The sequence below is a fragment of the Balaenoptera physalus genome (genome assembly GCF_965194825.1).
Source record: "Balaenoptera physalus genome assembly, chromosome: X".
Classification (NCBI taxonomy): Eukaryota; Metazoa; Chordata; class Mammalia; order Artiodactyla; family Balaenopteridae; genus Balaenoptera; species Balaenoptera physalus.
Genome location: NC_138903.1, coordinates 33601830 through 33628576, shown reverse-complemented (window position 1 = coordinate 33628576; position 26747 = coordinate 33601830). Strand labels below are relative to the sequence as shown.

At 40.2% G+C, this 26747-nt stretch overlaps 1 protein-coding gene and 1 pseudogene across 2 annotated transcripts in view; one reads left to right on the top strand and one right to left on the bottom strand.

Moving 5' to 3' along the window:
* Positions 1-26747, bottom strand: part of PRRG1 (proline rich and Gla domain 1) — a 371943-nt gene that overhangs the window by 201556 nt on the left and 143640 nt on the right. The window lies entirely within an intron of this gene.
* LOC309652671 (protein FAM47E pseudogene) lies at positions 10748-19744 on the top strand (annotated as a pseudogene). Its single transcript has one exon. The product of its transcript is annotated as a protein FAM47E pseudogene (transcript).

Below are 26747 nucleotides of genomic sequence, written 5' to 3'. Positions count from 1 at the left end.
AATATTATCTACATCTTAGAAACAAGGAATTCGAGTCTGGGCCTAAATGCTGCCTCCATAATCTGTTCTGGGCCAAAGCAAGTTTGTTATCCAGGTAAATGGGGGTTTGGATAAAGAAGCCAATAGTCTCCAGTATTCCCAGGAAGCCCTCCACGTGGTTAGTAACTAAGACCCTTAGCATAAACCCCTGTCCACATCCCCCGCTCCTCGCTGAAGTCACAGTGAAGCCAGGCGGAGCCGGAGCGGCGAGGTTCCTTCCTGGCCACTAGAGGCCAGCAAGCCACAGCCGAGCACCTCCGAGCTGGAGTGCGCTGCTTCTGACATCACGAGGCCGGTTCGTTCAAAAGGAGGAAGACGCTGCTAGAATGTTTCCAGAAGGAAAACGTCCCATGTATTTTCAGTGCATACTACTGAGAGGCCTCTAGTTTTTAAGGCTTCGCGAGACTTCCCAGAATGTAAGTCTTAAGGAAATTAAACAAGCAGAGAAGGTGTGTCTCTGGGGTGTCCCTCCACCTCTTCCAAAAGCCCTATGCTTTCCGTTTTATCATAATGCTTTATTTCTCCCACCCCCTTACCTACCTGGAACAAAACACAACTTGAACTGTTCTCTTTTTTCCTCTAATAATTTATTTTCTGAAAAGCAATAACGTCCCTCCTCTTCTTCCCTTCTCCTCAGGTTCACACCCTTTCTCTCCCCCTTTTTCTTTCTATTGCTCACTCCTCTCTTCCCCTCTCTGTTGCATTTCTAGGAGGAAATAAACACTCCGTGACTAGATAATCCACTCTCACTGTTTCAACTACCACCTGTGAGCTGATGACTTGTAAATCTGTTATCTCTGGCTGACACCTCTCCTGCAAGCCTCGAAGGTCTATTTCTCACTAACTGTTAGACATCTGCACACGGGTGGGTCCCCAGGACAGCAGCTCGACCAGACTGAACACTAGACGGCACTGTGTGAAATAATCCCAACAACCACAAACACATTTGCAAATATTTGCGTATGTAGAGAATATCTTTGAAACGAGACACAAGAAACCAATAAAGGTGGCAGCCCCCAGCGCTGGGAGCACTACAGCCAGGGGACAAGGTCGGAGACTCACTTTTCTCTACGTGCCTTTCGGACCCTTTGGATTTCATACAATGTGCATGGATTACCTACTAAACAATAAAGGGAACTGTATAAACATTTTAATGTTTACATCTTCTAGAGTTTTACCAAGCCCCGTGTTCTCCTTCTGCCACGTGCTCCCTGGGTAGATAAATTGACTCTCAGTTTCAACTACCAGTTATGAGCTGGTGACTCCCAGATCTGTCATCTCTGGCCCACACCCCTCCTTCGAGCTTCAGAGTTCCATTTCGCACCGTCAGACGTTTGTCCGTGGGTATGTCACCAGAACCTCAAACCCAACGTCCCCTGCACCCCACTCACCATCTTCCAGCTGCGTGACCTTGAAGAAGGCCCCCTGTCAATCCTGCTGAACTGAAGGGCGACCCTGCTGCCGCTCCGCCTGAGCTGTCAGTCCCAGCTGCCAACAACCGTGGCCTCGCCCTGCACCCGCCAGAACTGGGGTTCACTCCTTCCCTCCCCAGATCCACCCCACCAGCCAGCCAAACAGCCCCGCCCCTCCCCTACAATATCGCTCAGATTCAGCCCATCCTCCCCATTCCTACTACCCTCCTGTAGGCCCTTATCATCTCTTTCCTGGGCTTCCATGCTCCCTCCCAATCTGACTTCCTTCTTCCAGGCCTGTGCTTTTCAAAGTCCCCCCACACACACACACAACTGCCCGAGTCACGCATGTAGGTGTAATGTTTTTTTTTCTTTTTTTGCTGCACCGCGCGGCTTGCGGGATCTTAGCTCCCCGACCAGGAATAGAACCTGGGGCCCCCTGCAGTGGGAGCACGGAGTCCTAACCACCGGACAGCCAGGGAATTCCCTGTTTTTTTAATTAATTAATTAATTTTTTTTGGTAAGTGTAAGTCTAACAGCATTGCTCCTGGCTCACCCCGGGGGGCTCCTGTACCAGGTGAGGAGGCCCCAACACAGCACCGCACTGCGTCCTTGTCCCTCCCCACCTGGCCTTGTCGTTCCCCACCTGGCTTTGCCGACCTGTCCGGCTTCATCTCCTCCCATTTCTTGACTTATTACAGAAGTCACGCAACTGTTTGCAGTTTCCCAAGCATCCTGTGCTGTTCCTCCCTGACACCTTTGTTTATGCTCCTCGCTTAGCTTAGAATGCCCACTCCTGACCCCCTTCGGCTTCCCTTCATAGTGGCCATCTCCTCACCATCACGTGAGACTCACACAAACACCTAAGGAAGGAACGTGGCATAAAGACGTCCTGAGACGGCGAAGACTGGAAACTGTGAGCCTCGGGCCCAGTCGTAACATCGCTGACAAGGGAAAGCAAAAGGATCATGATCTCCAGCTAGTTTAATTCAGTGGTATAAGTAACCGATCTAGAATTTCTTTGAAAACAACATTAACCATCCTGCATGACCACTGGAAGAAATGAAAAGGAGCAAGAGACAACTCAAGTTTAGGCTGCATCATGTCTGGTCACCCAACCACAAGACACATGAAAGGTACTGAGTAGGTACTAAGACTCCATAGAGTCCCCTGTTGTCATATAACATCTACCAACGACTTTAATTAACTTCACACTTCACAGTGAATCATCTGCCTTCAGCATTTACCCTCCTTTTAGACTTGGGAACAAGCTAATGAGTTTGATGGGCAGGCAGCAGAATGAAGATGTGTTTTTGCCTCTCATAAAGGCTCCTTTTACATTTCTAGGGTCGTATCTTGAGTTTCAGGGCAAGTCTGAGCTCACTTAGTGCAGAGAAGAATATGTCAGGAGCTGGATATTACAGATTTAAGTCATAAAACAAAAGCACCTTGAGTCTTGGTGTAAGTCTGCAGTGATAAAGATGCATAGTGGGGAAATTCCCAACATCCAAGGGGTCTCGATCAAACAAAACTGGGGCTGAATCATCTGTGGTGATGAGGGAGAGGTATGCAGATCAGAAGCATCTGAGATTTTTACATCTCACTAATGTCACTAAGTAGCCCAACCTTATCAGAGACACTATCAGGAAAATTCAGAGTCTGGCTTAGCTTTTGCCTCACCTTTGCGGCACATGCCAAGGATCAGAGAATGGACAACAGGAGAATATTAACCACAAGGAGTACCTGTGTGCCACAGTTAAAATAAACTCAGTTTCATTTCAATTCGTTCATTCATTCATTCAACAATATTTATTGAATGCTATGTGCAAGAATTTGGAGTAAGATCACTCTAGAGAGAGGGATGACATATCCGTGAAACACTTCTAAATTAGCCAGTCTCTATTTTCCAAGGGAATCTGTGGAGAGGTGTTGCGAATTAGAAGAAATAACAGAATTAAATCGCACATCTAGTCAGGAATGGAGGTATCCAAGTCCCTCTCTGCTCTCATGTGAAGGTAAGTTACAGCTACAGAATAAAGGAACACAAAATATACATAGATAGGTATGGTGCCATACATCCAAAGGATTTGGGACAATCTCAATCTTAATATCCTTTTCCCTTATCTCGAAGAGCACGCTTGTATTTGTCAACCCACACAGCCCAATTTTGACTTGGGAAATACAGCTAGGTTGGCAGACACACAGAGAGGGCATCTAATGACCTGCTGGTCCCGTCAGGAGAAGAACAAAAAGAGAGAAATACTGAAGAAATACTGAATTTGAGGATCATGAAGGCAAAGATATGGATGGCTCTGAATACAGGAGAAGACGGAGCAAAAGGACCTGGACAGGCTGTTCTCAAGAGTGGAGCTCCTTAGGAACACTTCTTTGGTATTGAGAAAAAGGTGATAATGTAAAATAAGAGAAAGAGAGAATGAAGGAAGCTCCTTCTGAACTTTTCTTGAAGGTCAAGACAATTTGATAATTTACAAAAAAGACTTGCATCAACCCCATCTTCCCCATTTTGGAGCTCTAATAAGCTCTGGTATAACTTTTTCTTTCTTTCAGAGAACAAACCACACTAATCTTGGAAAATGGTCACAGATATTTTTTAGTGTAATACAGGTATTGCTGAAACACAAATAGATAAGCTTGGTTATACAGGGAAATCTAGTCATTACAAGGATTTTTTCGAGGTTAGATATATTCTGGGAATATTGGCTGGGTCTGGGGATGGACTGCAAATGATATTTCTATAGACCAACTCTTCTTCGTTCTCTCGTCCAAGGTCGAGTAGGCTATCCTGAGTCAGAAAATCTGGACCAGAACCTGGTTCTGCCATTTGCTGACTGTTAGATCTGAGACAAGAAATGTTAAGCTCTTTGAGCCTAATATTCATCATTCATAGAAAGGAAACAAGTCCTTCCTTGAAGAGATTTTAGAAAGTTTAAATAACCTAAAATACAGTAAAGTGCTCAGAACATGATAAAAAGATATATAAGTGATAGTTATCAGTACACTTTACGAACTCTCTCTGGTCTGTTTGCCACGGTACATGGGAGGGAGAGGGTTCTAAAAACAAACAAGGAAGGACACTTGACCAATGAGCTACAAAATATATTACACAATGGCAGGAGAACTGACTTTCAATAATCATATACTAGAAATTTTCGTTACACCTGGGTAACACCAAATTCTATTTAAAATGCCAATCTCAACTGTTTCTGCCATTTGACTTTGACCCCTCTAATAAAGATTTAGCATAAATAGATAGAATGACAATCTTCAGTAAAGGGGATAGAAATGTTTTATCTACCAAGTTCTTTATTGCCTAACAGTCTTTACAAATAGGGCCAGAGATAAAGTTACCATTAAAACTAACAGGATGTTCAGTATTACCTCCTGGATATTACTTGTGTGATATTCTTGCTGTAATCTTATCTTAGGTTGCCACCAAATGTTTCCTGAATGCCCAACAAATATTCATACTGTAATCTTATCTTAGGTTGTCACCAAATGTTTCCTGAATGCCCATCAAATATTCATACTGTGTTAGGTACCATCAGGGACACAATGATGATTAGAGCACAGGCTTTGCCCCAAAGGCGCTCATCACCTAGCGAGAGGGAGGCAGTGGTAGTAATTGACAAAAAGGCCAGCTGTTGAAGAGTTTTCTGAAAAAGGTGCAAAGTGTTCTGGGAATATAAGCAAAAGGTAGGTTGCTTCCAACTGCAGACATCTAGGAGGGTTCTCTAGGGAATTATTTGAACAAGGTCATGGAGGACGGGTAGGACTCCATTGCCAGAATGGCAGTAAAGGGATGGGGTTAGCAGCAAGGCTGAGAAGCAAGCTTGAGCTTGACCCAGAAGGTGGATGAGGGCAGGATGCATTCAGAAACAGTAGCTACAACAGCATGGAGTTGTACAGAACGCAGGGAGTAAAGAAGACAAAGTAGAAAAGGCAGGTCAGGAGAAGACTGGGGAAGGTTTTAAATGGCCAGCTGAGAAGCTGGGATTTTTTCTAGCTGCAGAAATCCAGTGAAGGAAGAATGCCATGCTGGGTCTTGGTTCTGGAAAGATGCACAATTAGAGTCAGTATGGAGGATTTATTGGAGGGGTGAGAAAGAGACTAAAGGGAAGTCAACCAGATAAGGAGCCCTGGCCATGGGCCAAAGGTATTAAGACCTAGAAGGTGGGCAGTGGCACAGAAAGCAATGGATGAATGGCACTCTGCTTTTTTGTCTTGAGATGGCACACTCCTTGAGTGCGCCAGTCTCAGATATACTTTGTCGCTGAGATTAAGAGCCTTGGGCTAAACTGAAGAAATGAAAGTCCTTGAATGTAACTAATTTGTGCAACTGCTCCTTTAAAGACTTGCCTGGTGGTCACTGTCTGAAGAACGCACACAGAGATAGAAGTGACCGTGTGCAAAGATTTTCTTAACCAAGGGACCTGTGATAAAATAAATGGGATACAAAAGTCCAGTGATTTGCATTGTCCCAACATCACACAATACCCCAGTTTTTTACATCTTTGTCCCCTCCGCAGTCACTGTGTATTTTCTTTAGGCTTTTCCCTCTTCTACAATTTCTGTTTTTTGTTTTTTGTTTTCCGGCCTTGCTGTGTGTGCCTCGTGGGATCTCAGTTCCCCGACCAGGGACTGAACTCACGCCCTCGGCAGTGAAAGCACTGAGTCCTAACCACTGGGGCGCCAGGGAGTTCCCAATTTTGGCTATTTTTATGTGAACATCTTTTGCAGGTGATGGTTGACAACTGGTTGTCCCTAATTCGTTCCCCAATATGAATGAGCCAATGAACCTACTTTTTAAAATGCTTTGAGGGACTTCCCTGGTGGTCCAGTGGTTAAGACTCCGTGCTTCCAACACAAGGGGCGTAGGTTGGATCCCTGGTCGGGGAGCTAAGACTGCACGTGCTGAGCCAAGAAAATATATTTTAAAAAATGCTTTGAGATTCTTAATGTAGATGCCCAAACCCATGTAAAAATCACATAATTATGAAATGAAATGACCAACCTTACTATTTAAACTCTATTCTCAGAAATAAAATCAAACATTCTCCAACACACGCAACAAATCAAATATCACCATCGGCACTTTTCCTTTTCATACCTAACATGTGAGCTCTTAACTGCACTACTGCATTCATTTTCTCCTTTCAGATAACAAAAAAGTGAATCTGTGAATGTAGCTACACAGATTCCTTTAGAAAGCAATCAGACATAGAATGACTCTTAAGTGAAGACTCTGGGCACTTTTCTATGTGTATAAATGCATGCACTCTGCATACCAGTGGCAAAACCAGAAAGAACATTCACTGGTTTTCTTTCTCAGGACCTGTTAGGATTCCTTCTAGCCCCCATCTTTACTCACTCTCTAAGGAAATCAAGATCTGGGCAGCAATGCCAGGCTAGCGGGTCAGTGGGGACCAGGAACCGAGGAGTGTATTTAAAAACAGAAACATTGGGGCTTCCCTGGTGGTGCAGTGTAACAATCCGTCTGCCAATGCAGGGGACATGGGTTCCAACCCTGGTCCAGGAAGATCCCACATGCCGCAGAGCAACCAAGCCCGTGTGCCACAACTACTGAGCCTGCGCTCTAGAGACCGTGAGCCACAACTACTGAGCCCGCACGCCACAACTACTGAAGCCCGTGTGCCTAGAGCCTGTGCTCCACAACAAGAGAAGCCACCGCAATGAGAAGCCTGCGCACCGCAACAAAGGGTAGGCCCCCGCTCGCCGCAACTACAGAAAGCCCACGCACAGCAACAAAGACCCAACGCAGCCAAAAATAAATAAATAAAATAAATTTATTTTTTAGAAAACCAGAAACATTTATTAGTGTTTGACAATTAATTAGATCTTCTCTTCTTGCTTTTAAAGACAGTTTCATAATGTTAAAATGTAGTCTACCATTCTACTGGTGATAATTCAAAGTCCTTCTTGCCCACACTCTCTGACATAAATCATAGCAATATGTTTTGATCTGTCTCTTAAACCTAAGGAAATAAAATTTAAAAAAGAAAACAAATGGGACCTAATTAAACTTAAAAGCTTTTGCATAGCAAAGGAAACCATCGACAAAACAAAAAGAGAACCTACTGAATGAGAAAATATTTGCAAATCATATGACTGATAAGGGGTTAATACCTAAAATATATAAATAGCTCATACAACTCAACATAAAAAAACCCAACTAAAAAACAGACAGAAGGGACTTCCCTGGCGGTCCAGTGGTTAACACTCTGCGCTTCCAATGCAGGGGATGCGGGTTCGATCCCTGGTCGGGGAACTAAGATCCCACATGCCGCACAGGCAAAAAATTGAAAAACAAAAACAAAATAAACAAACAAACAAAAAAAACAGGCAGAAGACCTGAATAGGCTTTTTTCCAAAGAGGAAAGGCAGATGGCCAATAGGAGAAGATGCTCAACAGCACTGATCATCAGGGAAATACAAATCAAAACCACAATGAGATATCATCTCACGCCTGTCAGAATGGCTATCATCAAAAAGAACACAAATAACAAATGTTGTCAAGGATATGGAGACCAGGGAACTCTTGTACACTGTGGGAGGGAATGTAAATTGGTGCAGCTACTGTGGAAAATAGTATGGAGGTTTCTCAGAAAACTAAAACTAGAACTACCATATGACCCAGCAATTCCACTGGGAATTGCTGGGACATATGGTTAAAAAAAAAAAACAAAAAACCAAAACCACTAATTCGAAAAGATACGTGCATCCCAATGTTCATAGCAGCGCTATTTACAATAGCCAAGACATGGAAGCAACCTAAATGTCCATCAACAGATGAATGGATAAAGAAGATGTAGTGTGTGTGTGTGTGTGTGTGTGTGTGTGTGTGTGTGTATACACCTACATACATACACTCATACAATGGAATGTTACTCAGCCATAAAAAAGAATGAAAGTTTGCCATTTGGGGCAACATGGATGGACACAGAGGGTATTATGCTAAGTGAAGTAAGTCAGACAAAGAGACATACTCTATGATATTACTTATATGTAGAGTCTAAAGAATAAAACAAATTAGTGAACATAACAAAACAGAAGCAGACTCACAGACATAGAGAACACACTAGTGACACTACTGTTTACCAGTGGGGACAGGGAAGGGGGGAAGGAGTAACATAGGGATAGGGGAGTAGGAGGTACAAACTATTATGTATAAAGGAAGCTACAAGGATATATTGTACAGAGGGAATATAGCCAATATTCTATAATAACTATAGATGGAGTATAACCTTTAAAAATTGTGAATCACTATACTGTACACCTGTAACTTAAATAATATTGTACATCAATTATATTTCAATAAAAAGTGCTTTTTGTTCAAATTTTCCGTTGAATTTGGTTGGTCCATTTACATGGGTAAGTGAAAGAATCACAGAGATACTGGGACACAACACTGACAAGCAATAGTTGATAAATATTAAAATATATATTAAGGACTGTAGAATACTTTTGCTATCAAGCCTATCGAGGTGTCCACTGACCCATGCCGTCCTTGGTGTTGACTAGGAAAAAAAACTCCAGCCAGTCCTTAATACATAGAGTTAATATGTTTTGAGAGGGAGGGGGCAGTCAATGTAACCTTTTTCCCTAACAAAGTGCTGTTCCAGTAACCCATTTGAACATCGAAAACTCTTGGAGGCAAGATGGTAACAACAATTAAACTGCAGACAAATGAGTGACTCATTCAATTACTGTTTGGATCGGAAAAAAAAAGAAAGAAAGAAACAATAAGGTGACTGTTTAAAAGGAGAGCAAACAACTCTTTCCTTAGAGCACTAATCTTGGGTGACAATGGGGCAAAAGGCTTATACTTTGGGAGGCAGCTGCACCCCTGCCTGGAAACCAGGAACTCTTTAATACAGAGGAGTAAATTATTTTCTAAATGCATTGATCCAATTCCTAAAAAGTCTGCTTATCTCCAAGGTAGAAGAACTTCATTTTGTTCTGAATGAAAGGATATAGCTCTTTGTTTCTGGTTAGAGATCATTAAGATGATACTTTTATATTCTCCTCACACCCAGATTTTTCAGATATTTATGAAAAAATCTTCCTTTAAATTATCTTGGTCCATTAAAAATTGTGAATCACTATATTGTACAACTATAACATATGTAATATTGTACAGCAACTATACTTCAATTAAAAAAAAAAACCCAAATGAAAAGAAGAAATTATCTTGGTCCACAAAGCCAGATAATCTGCTTCAACCACTTCATTTTACACATGAGAAAAGGACCCCAAAGGTTAAGGAAACGGTTCTAGATTGTCTATTATTTTTTAAATGTATATGCTTAAAAGGGAGCACAAAAAGCATTTCTTATCAGTATATACAAGCTGTTTTTTGAAATCTTTTGGATCGTGAGCTTGTTTGGAGTGCTACAAGCTCTGATAGCTAAGTAAGGAGGGCCTACGTAGGACAGTGCCCAGATACCAAATCTTGAACTGAATTCTGAGCTGGTCCATTGATAGCCACCCAAAAATACTGCGATAAATCCACACTCGTATCTCCTCTGATAGCCTCGCTTTTTTCCTCCTCCATTTTTTATATTTTGGCATTGCACGTGCTTCCTCCTGTTAGATTCTGTGGCATACATGAGCCGTATGGATTCACAGGTGCAGGTCAACATATTAGTAAAATGATAAAAACAAAAAAAAACCCCAGAAAAGCCTATTAGCTTCTCAAGCCTCCTTAGCATGAAACTCATGTATTAGCTTTTGCTCATGTCAACTTATTACTCCCACAAGAGTTGGTTGATATGGATATGTATTTATTAGACATATGTTTAGGGTGCTATAGGAGAAAAAAAGAGAGTCAAATTCTAGGCACTGGCTTTTTTTTTTTTTTTTCACATGATGCTGGCACCAGATGGAGTGTAGTAGGAGCATGGAGAGTGCCAAGTTCCTGTCCTTGACCCTGGTGGAGCAGCACCATAGTTTTAAAAGGTGGGGTTACAGGGTGGGCCCTCAAAGGGATGCTCTCATATTAGCCCTGTCCAGCTTGGCTCAGCCTCTCCAGCCTGGCAAGGGTAACTACACTTATATCAGACAAAATAGACTTTGAGTCTAAAACTGTCTTTGGAGACAAAGAAGGTCACTGCATAAAGATAAAAGGGTCAATTCAACAGGGTGATATAACATTTATAAATATAGACACACCTAAATACATAAAGCAGATATTGATAGATCTTCATGTTGTATGTCTTAAATATACAAAATTTTTATTTGTCAATCATACATCAATTAAGTTGGAAAAAATATTGACAGAGCTAAAGGCAGAAACTCACAGCAGTACAATAATAGTAGGAGACTTCAGTAGTAGGAGACTTCTACTTATGATAGTAGATAGAACATCCAGACAGAAAATCCAGAAGGAAACAGCTGATTTGAGAACACTATAGACCAAACTGACATAACAGACATATACAGTAGTTAGCATCCAAGAGTAGAAGAACACACATTCTTCTCGAGTGTATACAGAACCTTCTCCAGGACAGAACACGTTAGGTCGCAAAACAAATCATAACAAATTTAAGACCCCAAATAGCCAAAGCAATCCTGAGAAATAAGAATCACACTTCCTGATTTCAAAATATATTGCAAGGCTACAGTAATCAAAATAGCATGATACTGGCATGAAAAACAGACATAGAGACCAAAGGAACAGAACAGAGAGCCCAGAAATAAATCCATACATCTATGGCCAATTGATCTTTGACAAGGCTGCTAAGAACACCCAACGGGGAAAAGATACTCTCTTCAACAAATGGTGCTGGGAAAACTGGATATCAACATGCAGAAGAAGGAAATTATCTCACCCCATATTAAAAAAAACAACTCAAGATGGATTAAGATTTAAACATTAAACCTGAAACTGTAAAACTACTAGAAGAAAACATGGGGAAAAAGCTTCTTGACGTTGATCTGGGCAATTATTTTGTGGATAGGTCAGCAAAAGCACAGGCAACAAAAGCAAAAGCAGTCAAGTGAAATTGTATCAAAAGCAAAAGCTTCTGCAAAGCAAAGGGAACAATCAACAGAGTGAAAAGGCGATCTGCAGAATGGGGGGAAATACTTTCAAACCGTATATCTCATAAGGCTTAATACCCAATATTTATCAGTAAGTCATACAACTCAATAGCCAAAAAAAAAGCTCGCAATTAAAAAATGGGCAAAAGACCTAAATTTCTACAAAGAAGAGATACAAATGGCCAAAAGGTAGGAAAGGGTGCTTGACCTCACTAATCATCAGGGAAATGCAAATCAAAACCACAATGAGATATCATCTCACACCTTTCAGAATAGCTATTATCAAAAAGACAAAAGATAACGTGTTGTTGAGGATGTAGAGAAATGGAACCCTTGTGCATTGTTGGTGGGAATGTAAATTGGGATAGCCATTCTTTTTTTTTTTTAACATCTTTATTGGAGTATAATTGCTTTACAATGGTGTCTTAGTTTCTGCTTTATAACAAAGTGAATCAGCTATACATATACATATATCCCCATATCTCCTCCCTCTTGTGTCTCCCTCCCACCCTCCCTCTCCCACCCCTCTAGGTGGTCACAAAGCACCGAGCTGATCTCCCTGTGCTATGCGGCTGCTTCCCACTAGCTATCTATTTTACATTTGGTAGTATATATAAGTCCATGCCACTCTCTCACTTCGTCCCAGCTTACCCTTCCCCCTCCCTGTGTCCTCAGGTCCATTCTCTACATCTGCGTCTTTATTCCTCCTGACCCTAGGTTCTTCAGAACCTTTTCTGTTTTTTTTAGATCCCATATATATGTGTTAGCATACGGTATTTTTTTTTCTCTTTCTGACTTACTTCACTCTGTATGACAGACACCAGGTCCATCCACCTCACTACAAATAACTCAATTTCGTTTCCTTTTATGGCTCAGTAATATTCCATTGTATACATGGGCCACATCTTCTTTATCCATTCATCTGTCGATGGACACTTAGGTTGCTTCCATGTCCTGGCTATTGTAAATAGAGCTGCAATGAACACTGTGGTACATGACTCTTTTGGAATTATGGTTTTCTCAGGGTATATGCCCAGTAGTGGGATTGCTGGGTCATATGGTAGTTCTATTTTTAGTTTTTTAAGGAACCTCCATACTGTTCTCCACAGTGGCTGTATCAATTTACATTCCCACCAACAGTGCAAGAGGGTTCCCTTTGCTCCACACCCTCTCCAGCATTTATTGTTTGTAGATTTTTTGATGATGGCCACTCTGACCGGTGTGAGGTGATACCTCATTGGAGGTTCGATTTGCATTTCTCTAATGATTAGTGATGTTGAGCATTCTTTCATGTGTTTGTTGGCAATCTGTATATCTTCCTTGGAGAAATGTCTATTTAGGACATCTGCCCATTTTTGGACTGGGTTGTTTGTTTATTTGATATGGAGCTGCATGAGCTGCTTGTCAATTTTGGAGATTAATCCTTTGTCAGTTGCTTCATTTGCAAATATTTGCTCCCATTATGAGGGTTGTCTTTTCGTCTTGTCTATGGTTTCTTTTGCTATGCAAAAGCTTTTAAGTTTCATTAGGTCCCGTTTGTTTATTTTTGTTTTTATTTCCATTTCTGTAGGAGGTGGATCAAAAAGGATCTTGCTGTGATTTATGTCATAGAGTGTTCTGCCTATGTTTTCCTCTAAGAGCTTTATAGTGTCTGGCATTACATTTAGGCTTTTAATCCATTATGAGTTTATTTTTGTGTATGGTGTTAGGAAATGTTCTAATTTCATTCTTTTATATGTAGCTGTCCAGTTTTCCCAGCACCACTTATTGAAGAGGCTGTCTTTTCTCCATTGTATATTCTTGTCTCCTTTATCAAAGATAAGGTGACCATATGTGCGTGGGTTTATGTCTGGACTTTCTATCCTGTTCCATTGATCTATATTTCTGTTTTTGTGCCAGTACCATACTGTCTTGATGACTGTAGCTTTGTAGAATAGTCTGAAGTCAGGGAGCCTGATTCCTCCAGCTCCGTTTTTCTTTCTCAAGATTGCTTTGGCTATTCGGGGTCTTTTGTGTTTCCCCACAAATTGTGAAATTTTTTGTTTTAGTTCTGTGAAAAATGCCATTGGTAGTTTGATAGGGATTGCACTGAATCTGTAGATTGCTTTGGATAGTAGAGTCATTTTCACAATGTTGATTCTTACAATCCAAGAACATGGGATAGCCATTCTTTAAAACAGTATGGAGATTCCTCAAAATATTAAAAAATAGAACTACCTTATGATCCAGCAATCTCATTTTGGGGTATACATCCAAAGGAAATGAAATCAGGATATTGAGATATACTCACTCCAACGTTCACTGCAGCATTATTCACAATAGCCAAGATATGGAAACAAATTAAATATCTGTTCAGAGATGAACAGATAAAGAAAATATGAGGTACACACACACACACACACACACACACACACACACACACACACACACGAATATTATTCAGCCTTGAAAGAGAAGAAAATCCTGCCTTTAGCAACATGGATGAATCTGGAGGGCATCATGCTAAGTGAAATAATCCAGATGCAGAAAAACTAATACTGCATGATTTCATTTATATGTTGAATCTAAGAGAGTCAAACTCCTAGAAGCAGAGAATAGTAGTAGTAGAGTTGGTTGTCAGAGGCTGGGGGGAGGGGGAGATGGGAAGGTTGTTGGTCAAGGGGGACAAATTTTCAGTCATTTAAGATGAATAAATTCTGGAGATCTAATGTACACCAAAGTGAATATAGTTAACAATACTGTATATTTGAAATTTTCTGAGAGGGTAGATCTTAAGTGTTTTCAATACCCACAACAGAAGATGGTAACTATCTGAGGTGATGTATATGTTAATTAGTTTGATTGTGGTGATTGTTTCACTATGTATATGTTTATCAGATTATCAAGTTGTATACCTTAAAAATATGAAATTTTAAATTATCAATTATACCTCACTGAAGAGGGGGAAAAAGATTAATACATTTCAAAAGACTGAATAGAAAAAAACTCCATACATGAAGGTTCATGGCATTATTCATAACAACAGAAAAGTGGAAAACCCCAAATGTTCATCAACGGACGAATGGATAAGTTAAATATGGTATATCTACATAATTGATTAGTATTTGGCAATAAAAAGAAATGAAGTACATATACATGCTTCACCATGGATGAAACTTGAAAACAGTATGCTAAATGAAAGAAGCCAGTCAAAAATGACCACATAGTCTATGATTCCATACATATAAAATGTCCAGAATAGGTCAATCTAAAGAGACAGAAAGTAGACTAGTGGCTGTCAAGGGCTGAGGCGGCTGGGGGATGGACGAGGTGACTGCTAATGGGTATGGCGTTCCTTTGAGGTTCGTGACAATGTGTCAAAACTGACTGTTTTGATGGCTGCACAATCCTGTTAATACACTAAAATCCATTAAATTGTACACTTTAAATGAGAGAATTGTTAATATGTAAATTATATCTCAATAAAGCTGTTATTTAAAAAGGAAGAATCTACATCAGTGTGGAGCAGAGGAGATGAGCTAGAAAGAATAGAGTCCATAAGAAGAATACGGTCGTCTGTCCACCAGTAACTGAAGGAGACTGGTTCCAGGACCCACGCAGATACCAAAATCCGTGGATACTCAAGTCCTTTATATAAAATGGCGTAGTACAGTCGGCCCTCCATATCTTTGGGTTCTGCATCCATGGACTCAACCAACTGCAGATGGAAAATATTTGGAAAAAGAAAATTCCAAAAAATCCCCAAAGGCAAAACATGAATTTGCGGCACACTGGCAAGTATTTACACAGCATTTACTTTGCAAGAGGTATTATAAGTAATCTAGAGACGATTTAAAGTATACAGGAATGTACATAAGTTATATATAAATACTGCACCATTTTATATAAGGGACTTGAACATCTGTGGATTTTGGTATCCAAGGGGAGTCCTGGAACTAACCCCAGGCAGATACCAAGGTACCATTGTGAAATGTTTCTCCTTCATGAAATCAGGAATGATAGTTTATCCTTTGACATTTTCCCCTATACCAAATATTATTGCATTATTATAGGAAATAATTTGTGCCTCTCCTGATAGTTTAAAGCTGAGTTTCAACGATGTAATTCTTTAACTCCTAAAACTCATAAAACTTTTGGTTTGTCATTATTCTAGTATGCTTCCAATTATAAGTTATAGTGGCTGATTTGTTTCTTTTATTAAAGTTGTACGTACTTTACACAACACATCATCTTGGTGGTGGTTTCTTTTGCAAGTCTGGAAATAATATAAATGTTCACTGTCATGCTCTTTCCATTGAATTATTTAAGTAATAAAATAAGAGCTTTCTTGATAGTTCAGCAAGAACAAACTTTATATCTTTCCATAGTAGAAATTAAAGGCAAAAAGAGATGAAATAGAAGTTCAGAGAGGCTGAACACAAAAAAGATGTGAAAGACCTATACACTGACAACTACAAAATATTGCTCAGATAAATGAAAGCATACATACATAAATGAAGAGATGTACCTTTGTCATGGGTCAGGAAACTCAATATTGTTAAGCTGTCAATTATCTCAAAATTTATTTGTAGATTCCATAAAATCCTAATCAAAATCCCCACAGGTTTTTTTTTAAGACATTGACAAATTGATTCTAAAATTCCTATAGAAATTCAAAAGACCTACAAGAGTCAAGACAACTTTGTAAAAGAATAAAGAAGTTGGAGGACGAATACAGCCTAATTTTAAACTTACTGTAAAATATAATCAACACAGAGCAGAACTGGTGTAAAGACAGAAGATTCAATGAAACAGAAACGTGTGTCTAGAAATGGACCCACAACAATAGGGACAACTTACACTCCCAAAGCTACAAAAGTAATTCAGTGGAGAAAAGCTCCTCTTTTCAAAAAAAATTCTGGAACTATTGGATATCCACAGGCAAAAAATAGAACTAAAAAGAATAACTTTGATCCATATCATTCATCATCTAAAAAGTTAAACTGAAATAGATGACAGATCTCAATGTAAAACCTAAGATTATACAAATTTTAGCAGAGTGAAAAACAGTCTTCATGACCTATGGATAGGCAGTTTTCTTATATACAACACAAAAAGACAATCCATAAAAGAACAAACTGATATACTGGACTTCATCAAATGTAAAAACTGCCCTTTGAAAGACGGTGTTAAGACAATGGAAAGACAAAGCACAGATGGAGAAAAAGATTTACAGATCATAGTGCATCCAGAATACACAAAGAATCCTCAAAACAAGAGATGTCAAGCAGAACAATTTTAAAAAGTGCAAAAGTTTGAACAGATTCTTCAGCAAAGGAGAGATATGAATGGCAAATAAGCACATGAAAAGATGTTCAACACCAGTAGTCCTCAGGGAAATGCAAATTAAAACCACAATGAGATGTCACTACACACCTATTAGAGCAGCCACAATGAAAATGACTACCCTTACCGAGTGTTAGGGAGTATGTAGACAAAGCGCCATTCTCATACACAACTAGAAGGAATATTAATTAGTACAACCACTTTGGAAAAGTTTGGTGGTGGTCTAAAACATAAAACATCACCTGCTCCCACCATGCCACTCATAGCTAAAGTTTACCCAAGAGAAATGAAAGTATGTACATGGACATACAAAAACAGGAACACAAATATTTGTGGCAGCTTTATTTATAATAGCCTCAAACCGTAAACAACCCAAATGTCCATCAAAAGGTGAATGGATAAATAAATGGCACTACGTCCATACAACGGAACAGTAACGACAACAGAAAGGAATGTGCTTTCACCCACCGCCCATCCTGGGAGAAATGCAGGCTTCACAGGGCGCCTGCGTTGACCCGCCTCCGGGAAGAACCTGGCTGCACCTGGCTACACGGTCTCCTAGCAACCGGAGAGGCCCGAACAGCAAACTATTGAAGCGGTGGCCCCCCCCAGGGGCCAGGGGAACCATGGCGGACAAGAAGTGGCCGCTAGTACCGGGGCCACTGGAACCGATGCCCCTGGGCATGACCTGCAAGCCCTGGTACAAAGACAAGTTACCCTCCAAGTGTTTCGCAAAGCACAAGAAGATGCTCCCGAAGCTCCCCACCCCCCTGGACAGCCGGCGGTGGATATTTGTGAAAGAGCGGCTGGACGACTTCCGGAAGGGTTGCCCACCTTGTGAAGATCTGATCACTCGCAGCCCTAAGGAGGGCTTTCTCCCCGTGATTGCTCGCAGAGTTCCCCAGCATGCCCCCAAAAAGAGTCAGAAAAAGCTGCCCGCGGAAGCAGACCTGTTTTCCACGCTCTCGCCAGCCCAGCTAGCACAGAAGGCATTCGTGGAGGACATCGAAGCCCACCTGACCAAGCATCCCTTGGCTCTCTACCCGAATCTGGAGGAAGATCTACCTGCAGACCTCTTATTAAAGGTGCTGGAAGTGCTCGATCCTGACGGGAAGCTGGAGGACACATGGGCTTATTGTCAGGGCCCCAGGAAAAGAACGAAGTCCCCCACAAAGCTTCGTAAAAAACGTCCTGCCAAGGTCTACCTGGAACCTCCAAAGAAGCCTCCTGTGTCACATCCAGCCAGTTTGCATCACGAAGACAAGAAGTCAAGCAGAAAGGATTCACTCACTGATCCTCCTGTTCACAGAGAAGTACCGAAAGCCATTCGTAAATCCTTCAAATGGGTTGCTGCTTTGGGAAACTTGGGCATTGATGAAGCGCTCATCACGAAACCGTGTGAGGCTGGCTGGGAGTGGCCACCAGCCCAGGATACAGTCTACACGAAGAAAGTAACCCAGGTCCCTTCAAAGGTAAAGGACAGCATCGGGCTAGAGAAAATGGAGAAGATAAAATTATCCAGAGAGGAAGGAAACTGGGAGAGGAAACCCCAGAATCCTTATAAACCCAACTCGGTGGAGATGAGGTATGGTGCATCGTACCTGAAGCCCAAGTTGTGGAAAAAGCTAGTAAATGACGAACCTTCAATTGACCCCAACGTCTTACTTGAAGATGGGAGTTTTAGAAAGAAGCTTCCTGAACACGACATTCTTGAAGATCTTTATGGAACAGCATTTAAAGAGTTCATTCTAAGCAAGGGCTACAGGATACCAGACATCCCTGAGAGGCTGTTCCTCAGGAAGGGATGGAAAGATGATTCTGTTAAGACTCCTATACACAAAGTAATAAAAATCAGCCAAAATGGAGATGATGCACGGGAAGATGTTTAGACAGTTTTCTATTTACTACTTACCTGGCTATTTCTCTCTCTCTCATTTTAATATCAATCAGAATTCATGGTGAGTGTCCATCCCACCATGTACATACAACTTTGATTCTACATCTGTTAATTTAACACCTAATGCTTATAAATATTTCTCAGTGACCTTCTGCTTGGGTTCATCAATATTATAGAAATTTTATCAATTATGAAATCAATATTCACATATACTCTTCTCACATTTTATAATGTTGTGAATACTGCATTGTTGTATCAATTATTTGTAAAAATAAAACCGTAAATAAAGAAGAATTACTTTTTAAAAGTATGATCTAGTTAGGTCAGCTACAAAACGGGATAAATTTCAAAATAACTGTGCTGAGAAAACGGAGTCAGAGAGTTCTATTTGTATTAAAATTATAATGAATTCATCATGACAATTACTTTCTTAAGCAAAACTTGAAATCTGCAGCCAAAATAATGTTAGCCCCATTTAATAATGAAATTGTTATCCCCCTTATTAGGATTGCATCAAGCCCACAAAACAGATTGAAAACTATTGACCAAAATTATAGGTGAAACTTTAGTTATGCTCTTTTGTCATGCTTCCCAATTGAACATACTTAAAATTTTTACCATATTCATAAAAATTCACTGTGAAAAGAGTGTTTCCATATCATATAACACAGGTGCAGAATAGCAGGGAGCTTCAAGTTCTTGGCAAATCTAGTGTGCAAAATAGGTCTGTGCGAGCACAACTACACAGCACCATCAAATATCCACACATATCTATTCAAGTAAGATTAATCTTTGCATTTCATGAATAGCGATTTAAAACTCACTCATAAATGTAAAATAAGAAATCAAGCAACTTCCCTACATTTCCAAAATAACAGATAAGATTGCCTGGGACAGGAAATTTGTAGCTAGAAAGGTTTGTAGCACAGATTTGCAGCACACTTCTCCTTCCAGTAATGAAGGAATTTATCCGTAAATGGAAGTATGTGTATATACTTCACCCTCATGAGAAGGGAACACAGCCATCAGGGTGTAGGATTCACCAACATCCTCATTGCAATCAACTACTCCCTTTTCACTCACTTCCCCATTTTCACTGAGGTTACTTAGTGTCTGAATTCCTGACTTGCTCCCTGTGACTACTCTCATCAACGTTCTTGATTTAAATATTCACAAAGACTATCCATTCAAATCCTGGCATTAGCTCCATTCGTCTTGTCCTCATCTCACTACAGACACCAATTCCTACAGTCAGACTCTAGACTTTGTTTTGGGCAATAATTACACCAACTTCAAATCTCAATTTCAATTATTCCACCTTCCGATCCCTGCTTTTTACCTAGTTGATCACCCCTTTTAATATTCCCAAACCTCCAATTCTTCAATCCCAACACGTTTCCAATCCAGTGACCCTTACCACTCTTTCAAGGCACTTAATTGTGCCTTGCTTTCAGTTCCTTACTTTCCCAGCTTAGACTCCACCGTCCACTACTATCCCTTCTTTGAGTCTACTTTTAACTCCTTTGCCTCTCTCTCCCGCTCTTATATTCTTCTGAGAAAACCCCAGTCCTGGTTAAATCTTAATCTCTGCCATTCTTGTACTTGCACCCCAACAGTTAAATATGGCTAGAGAAAAACACATACCACACTGATTGGTTACATATGGCATGAATCTTAAATGAGCCTTCAACGCTAGCTGAAAGCTCTGCCCCATTTCCCTCATCAATATATTTTCCCATTTTCCAATGATCATCGCATTTCTGTCATCAATTGTCCAACACCCTGTTTCCATTTCTCCTTCTCAAAGCATTGCTTTGTACTTCACTGATACAATAAAAAAATTTAGAAGAGAACTGTCTTTTCCTCCCATCACCACATCTACCAGGCCAGTGACATCTGTACCCATATTCTCTATCCCCTTGGAGACAAAGGATGAACTCTCTATTCTACTGAGGCAAAGCCTTTCCTTTGTGCATTGGATCCCAACACTTTGCCCAATTAAATATTTGTCCTGTCTTTGCCTCCTTAGTCTCCTATATTATTGTTCTGTCTTTTGGGGGATAATTCCTGTCATTAAAAAGCAAACAAACAAACCAAAACCAAAAAAGGCTCTCATAACTCACATCATCTGAAATAACCAAACAAAACAAAATTAAAATTCTCTTGACGTAATTTTTCTCTCCAGCTACCACTCTATATTTTCTGCTCCACTTTGTAGAAAAATTACCAAAAAGAGTCGTTTAAAAATCATTGTTTCCACGTCTTCATCTCCCAGGGTCTCTTGAATTCATTCCAACCAGAATTTTGTTCTGCTTTGCTAGTGAAACTTTCTTGTCGAGGTCACCAATAAGGTGTCATGGCAAAATCCAGTTAATAGTTTCATCGTATTCAAGAGCGTTGGACCTGATAAGTAACTCATTGCTTTCTGGAATCCCCCATTTTTCTGTTCTTCTAACACCACAATTCCTGTTGTTCTGCTCCTTCTCGGTTTGGAACTTGAATTTCAAAGTCTCCTGTTTCTGACCTCAGAGTTGGATTCACCCAGAGCTCAGTCTTGGGACTAACTCCCCAGGTAATTCAATAGAATAGCATGATTTTATCTACTATCTCTATGCATCTATTGACCCCCCAAGTTTTAAAAATTTTTTGTAGATACTTTTATTTTTTTTTTTACATCTTTATTGGCGTATAATTGCTGTATAATGTTATGTTAGTTTCTGCTGTATAAAAAAGTGAATCAGCTATGTGTATACATATATTCCCATATCCCCTCCCTCTTGCGTCTCCCTCCCACCCTCCCTATCCCACCCCTCTAGGTGTGACCCCCCCCCCAATTTTTATCTTCAGCGGTGAACTCCAGATTGCTATGATCAGTTGCCCATATGACACCTCTACTAGCATGTATAATAGGAATTAAAAATAAAGCATTATCTTCCACATATAAGCAATATCATATGATATTTGTCTTTCTCTGTTTGACTTACTTCACTTAGTATGATAATCTCTAGTTCCATCCATGTTGGCAACTAGTGTGTGTGTGTGTGTGAGTATATATATATATTCAGTCCACATCTTCTTTATCACTTATATGTGAAATCTAAAATATGACACAAATTAACTTATTTACAAAACAGAAGTAGATTCACAGACATAGAAAGCAAATTTATGGTTACCAAAGGGGAAAGGTGGGGGGAGGGATTAATTAGGAGTTAGGGACTAACAGATATACACTACTAAAAATAAGAAATAGATAAACAACAAGGACCCACGGTATAGCACAGGGAACTATATTCAATATCTTGTACTAACCTATAATGGAAAAGAATCTGAAAAAGAATGTATGTATGCATAACTGAATCACTTTGCCATACACCTGAAACTAACACAACATTGTAAATCAACTATACTTCAATGAAAGAAAGAAAGAAAGGGCATTATCACAAGAACACATAATTTCCTACTTCTAAATTTGCTCTTCTTGCCATATTCCCCATTTTGGTAAATAGCATCACCACTCAGCCAATTGCTCAGGCTAGCCTTGACTTCTCTCATTCCATGCTGAAGTTTGATATAACTTCACGGTATATTCCCAAAGGGAGCGCCTCTCACCATCTCTACCCTTACTGCTCTTCTCTGAGCCACCATATCTTGCCACACAATAGCAAGAGCCTCTTACTTTGCTTTCCCACTGCAATTCTTTTCACACTGTAGAATATTTTCCACACAGTAAACCAGAGTCATCTTTTAAACATCAAAATCAGGTCACATTCCTCCCCAGTTACAATGCTCAGAAGGCTCCTCATTACACGTGGAAGAGAACCTGAAGTCTCCATTGAGAATGAGAAATACCCCATTTCAGAGCTTTTTGAATTTGCTCTTCCTTCTGTCTGCAGTGTTCTTTTCCTAGATGTTCATACGGTTCACTTTATTCAGGTATCGCTCAAATGTCACTTCTTTGGAGAGTCCTTCTCAGACTACCACACCCCAATTATCACCGTCTATCACTCTCTACCACCTTCCCCTGCTTTATCTTTAAATTTATCTCTACGAGATGTGGTATGTATATCTGTTTGTTTATGTCTTTATTTCCTCTCTTCTCTAGGCTTAACCCTCTGTGAAAACAGAGACATTTTAAATTAGCCTCTAAGTTCTCACTACACAGAAAATGCAGAGCACAAAGTAGATGCTCAATAACTATTTGCTGAATGAATGAACAGAGGAGACGCTTTTTTAAATAATAGGATTTATTAAGAGTCTACAATTTTTCTCTCACATTTTAACAATGAAAACCCGTTCTACCCTCATCTCCTTCTTTTCCCATAATGTGAAACAATCCCTACCAGAAGTGGTCTCTTCCTCTTCAAAAGATCTCATTCGTTTTCCTTCTTTTTTTAATGATCAAATACAATTTATCAGAGTTTCTTGTATTATAATACATGCCTTTCTCAGAGTTTCCACTGCAGTCACATCCAAAACAAGGGCTACGTGTCATTTCCTTTGTCTATAAGGTTAACACTGTACGTCCCAGTCAATGTGCTCATGATCTACTTTATCCCATTGTATTCTAACACAAATCGCCCCCTTGTAAATAACAGGGCCTCAAATACTCAACTGCATGAATGAATGAGTTTATCTTTGAAATAAATAAACCAGGTAAATCAAACTGTAGTGTGAAATGACTCCATGGGCAGTAGTTCATTAGAAGAGCTGTGATGTGCAAGACAGGTAAGAAAGGAGATTTAAGTCTCCCATTTAACCAAAAGTAGAATCAATTATCTACAATTTCCTCAATTTTAAAAGTGCATTAAAGAATATGCACATGTCACAGAAATAGCGACACATTTATAGTCAGAAGACACACACTAGAATATCTTCTTTTCCATATTTTGGTTATGTGACCTTGTACTTCAAGAAGCATGTCTCCGCATCTATACAATGGAGGCCATATTAGCGAACTCAAACTTTGCTGAAAATTAAAGGATTACTTTATATAAGTGCCTAATACTACCAACATCACAGAACAGATACTCAGCATACATCTGGGAAAGAGGAGGGAGTAAGGAAGAAGGGTCCTAAAACGGTACCCAGGAAAGAAGCCAAGGGAAAAAAGAAAAACACTTTTTGATGGTGTTTATCCACGGTGATAGTCTTCAACTAAACCTCACTCAATCCTAGCTTTTGCTTAAGATGAAAATGTGCATTTGCAAAGTAAGAGTCACTAATAAGGCCTCCTATCGCTTATTGGTGAAAATAAAATTTTCCCTGGAGAAATTATATGGGTTCCGTCACTGCAGCAATTACCCACATTGCTATTAGTTGTCATACAGATATAAACAGACGCAAACAGAATTTAGACTTCTTAACACCAGGGAGACTTCAAAATCCATAGTTTTTAGAAGGAGAAGGAATTAGGGAGAGCCTGATGTATAACTGTGTTAGTGTAGCTACTTAAAGTTTTCAAAATGCCCATTCACAGTCTTTGTGGGGCTTTTTGTTTGTTTTGAGGTTTATAACACAGAGAAACCCCAAAGAATTATTATCTCCATTTTATAACTGAGAAAACTCCAGGTAACTGAATTATCTAAGGTCAAGTGTGAGGTCAAAGTCTTCTAGTTGTGTGTATTATTTCCACACTGACACTCAGCAATATCATGGACAATGAAATATTCACCTTGAAACCTTGGACCCCAACCACTGAAACTAGAGGAAGAACGTTCCCAGCACCAGGGCCTCTAAGAAAGGAAACATAAAGATGGACTTTCATTTTCTGGAACCAGTTGTACCCTGCTCTTCCATCTCGCCTGTTACAGCCACCACAGCTTTGTCAGTTGTGTGGCAGGAGCAGGGATAAATTAAATTCAACTCTGGAAGGATGTAAAAATCACAAACCAAGTAGAATTGGATATCATGGCCAGTGATACCCATGTCATGCTCTCCTGACCTCTTACCATTTAAGCAGAGGATAAGGATGTTGTTCTCTTTTCAATCTATCATTAGAGCAACTAAAGAATCTTTAGTAGGTATAATAAAAACCATGCCTTTAAGTAAGGAAAATATTTATAGCACTGTTTATAATATTTATAGCATACCCAACAAATCTTTGCATTGTGAGGAAGAAATTGAGAGCACATGGAAGAACTGCAAGATAATGAAATAGCTACTCTTGTAGTTCAATAGCTTACATAATGGGAAATCGGCTCAGCCACCCAGGGGGCTGGACGCTGGGCTCCAAAGCCAGGCGAGTCTGTGCACGGGGTTCCAAGATTTTGCAGAGTCACTCTTTGGGTTCCTGGCTGGGCAAGCCTAGAGGCTGAGCTCTGCAGTTGGATGGGGCTGCTGGCTTGCGACCCTGCCTAAGCAGGGATGGAGGACGAGTTCCATGGCTGGGCCAGACTGCTGGCTGGGGACCCGATCTGGCTAGAGCTGCCCACGTGCTCCCTGGCCAGATGAGATTACTGGCTCCACACCACAGGTGGGAGGAACTGCTGGCTGTGCTCGCTGATTGGGCACCACTGCCGTCAGGTGCACAGTCCATCACAATCTCCATGCTGGAAGCCGGAAGCCCTGCCCCCGCCCCCTTTATTTCAAGCTGATACCAGGTGGTTGAGCTCTCCCTTTTCTCCCAGTGTTGCTCGTGAAGGATAGATGTGGACCTCATGGGAAGCTTCCCAGAATGTTGTGGAACCCGGATGCTCACGCTGGGGTCTCTTTTCCCCACTGGAGAAACCTCTTGGTGCGGCTGCGTGCTGGCCTGCAGGAAGGGCTACGTGGTCAAAGTGAAGCTGCCTTGTGGTCCACAGGGGGGTGCTTCAGCCTCACTTCTGGGTTCTGGGATTTTTTCTTTTTTTTTCCCCCACAGAGGCCTTCTTGTCTGTGGAGAGTTGCTGCTTTGTATTTCCTTGAGGAAAACTAAAGCCGGGAACCTCTGATTCCACCATCTTGCTGATTTCACATCCCTCTTCCCCAATCAGACTTTCTTTCTAGCATGTGGGGAAAGTAACTAACTTCTAAAAATCACTCAAGGGACTTCCCTGGTGATCCAGTGGTTAAGACTCTGCGCTTCCACTGCAGGGGGTGCGGGTTCGATCACTGGTCAGGGAACTGAGATCCCACACGTGCCGTGTGGTGTGGCAAAAAAAAAAAAAAATGACAATAAAATTTTTAAAAAACACTCAAATCTACTACACACTGCATATTTGCATTCTTTCCTTCATATCCTTAAATAAAAACATATTCAGCTTTGTGAGCTATCATATTTTTCATAATACAGTACAGAATACCAGTACCAGTATTTAATGGATCTGTATTCAATAGACTAAAGGTCTATACTCTTGAAGTAATTTTAAGTAATATCTATTACTTTACTACTACACTAAAATAATTTAAAATAAAAGGATTAAAATTAAGATCTACTACTCTTTGCACCATTATTATTATTACGCCCCAAGTAGAGAAAGCTCTGCAATAGAAATAAATAGACAGGATCTAATGTCCCTGACCTTAGGAAGTTTACAATTTTCTTAGAATGAAAAGACAGATACACTTGAAATTAAACGGCAGCTCAGGACTAATAATATTACAAATGTCTAAAGGCTATATAAATTTACATTTTTTATAAGCTACTTTTTGAAGATTAATTCCTCTTTCTCATACTAATCTTTGGGATTTATTGATTCCAAAAGCTATTCATATTTTGGAACTGCATTACCTGCTAACCTTTCCACCAGAAGTAACATAAACTAGATTTCAGTGACTAGCTAAAATAGAAAAAGAACAAAATAAGAGGGAAGGAGAAATTATATTAGCCTTCCAGGATTTTAACAGAAAGAGTCTAAAATTTAAAAATGAAGGTGAGCTTTTATATAGTGAGTAGACTACTTTCTCAGGGTCAGTCTAGTTCCTAAAATAATAGTTACTGTGTATTCACTGCAATCAATGAGCTGTGTAATATTAGCCTCATCATAAATGCATCGTCTAATTTAATCTTCATAACA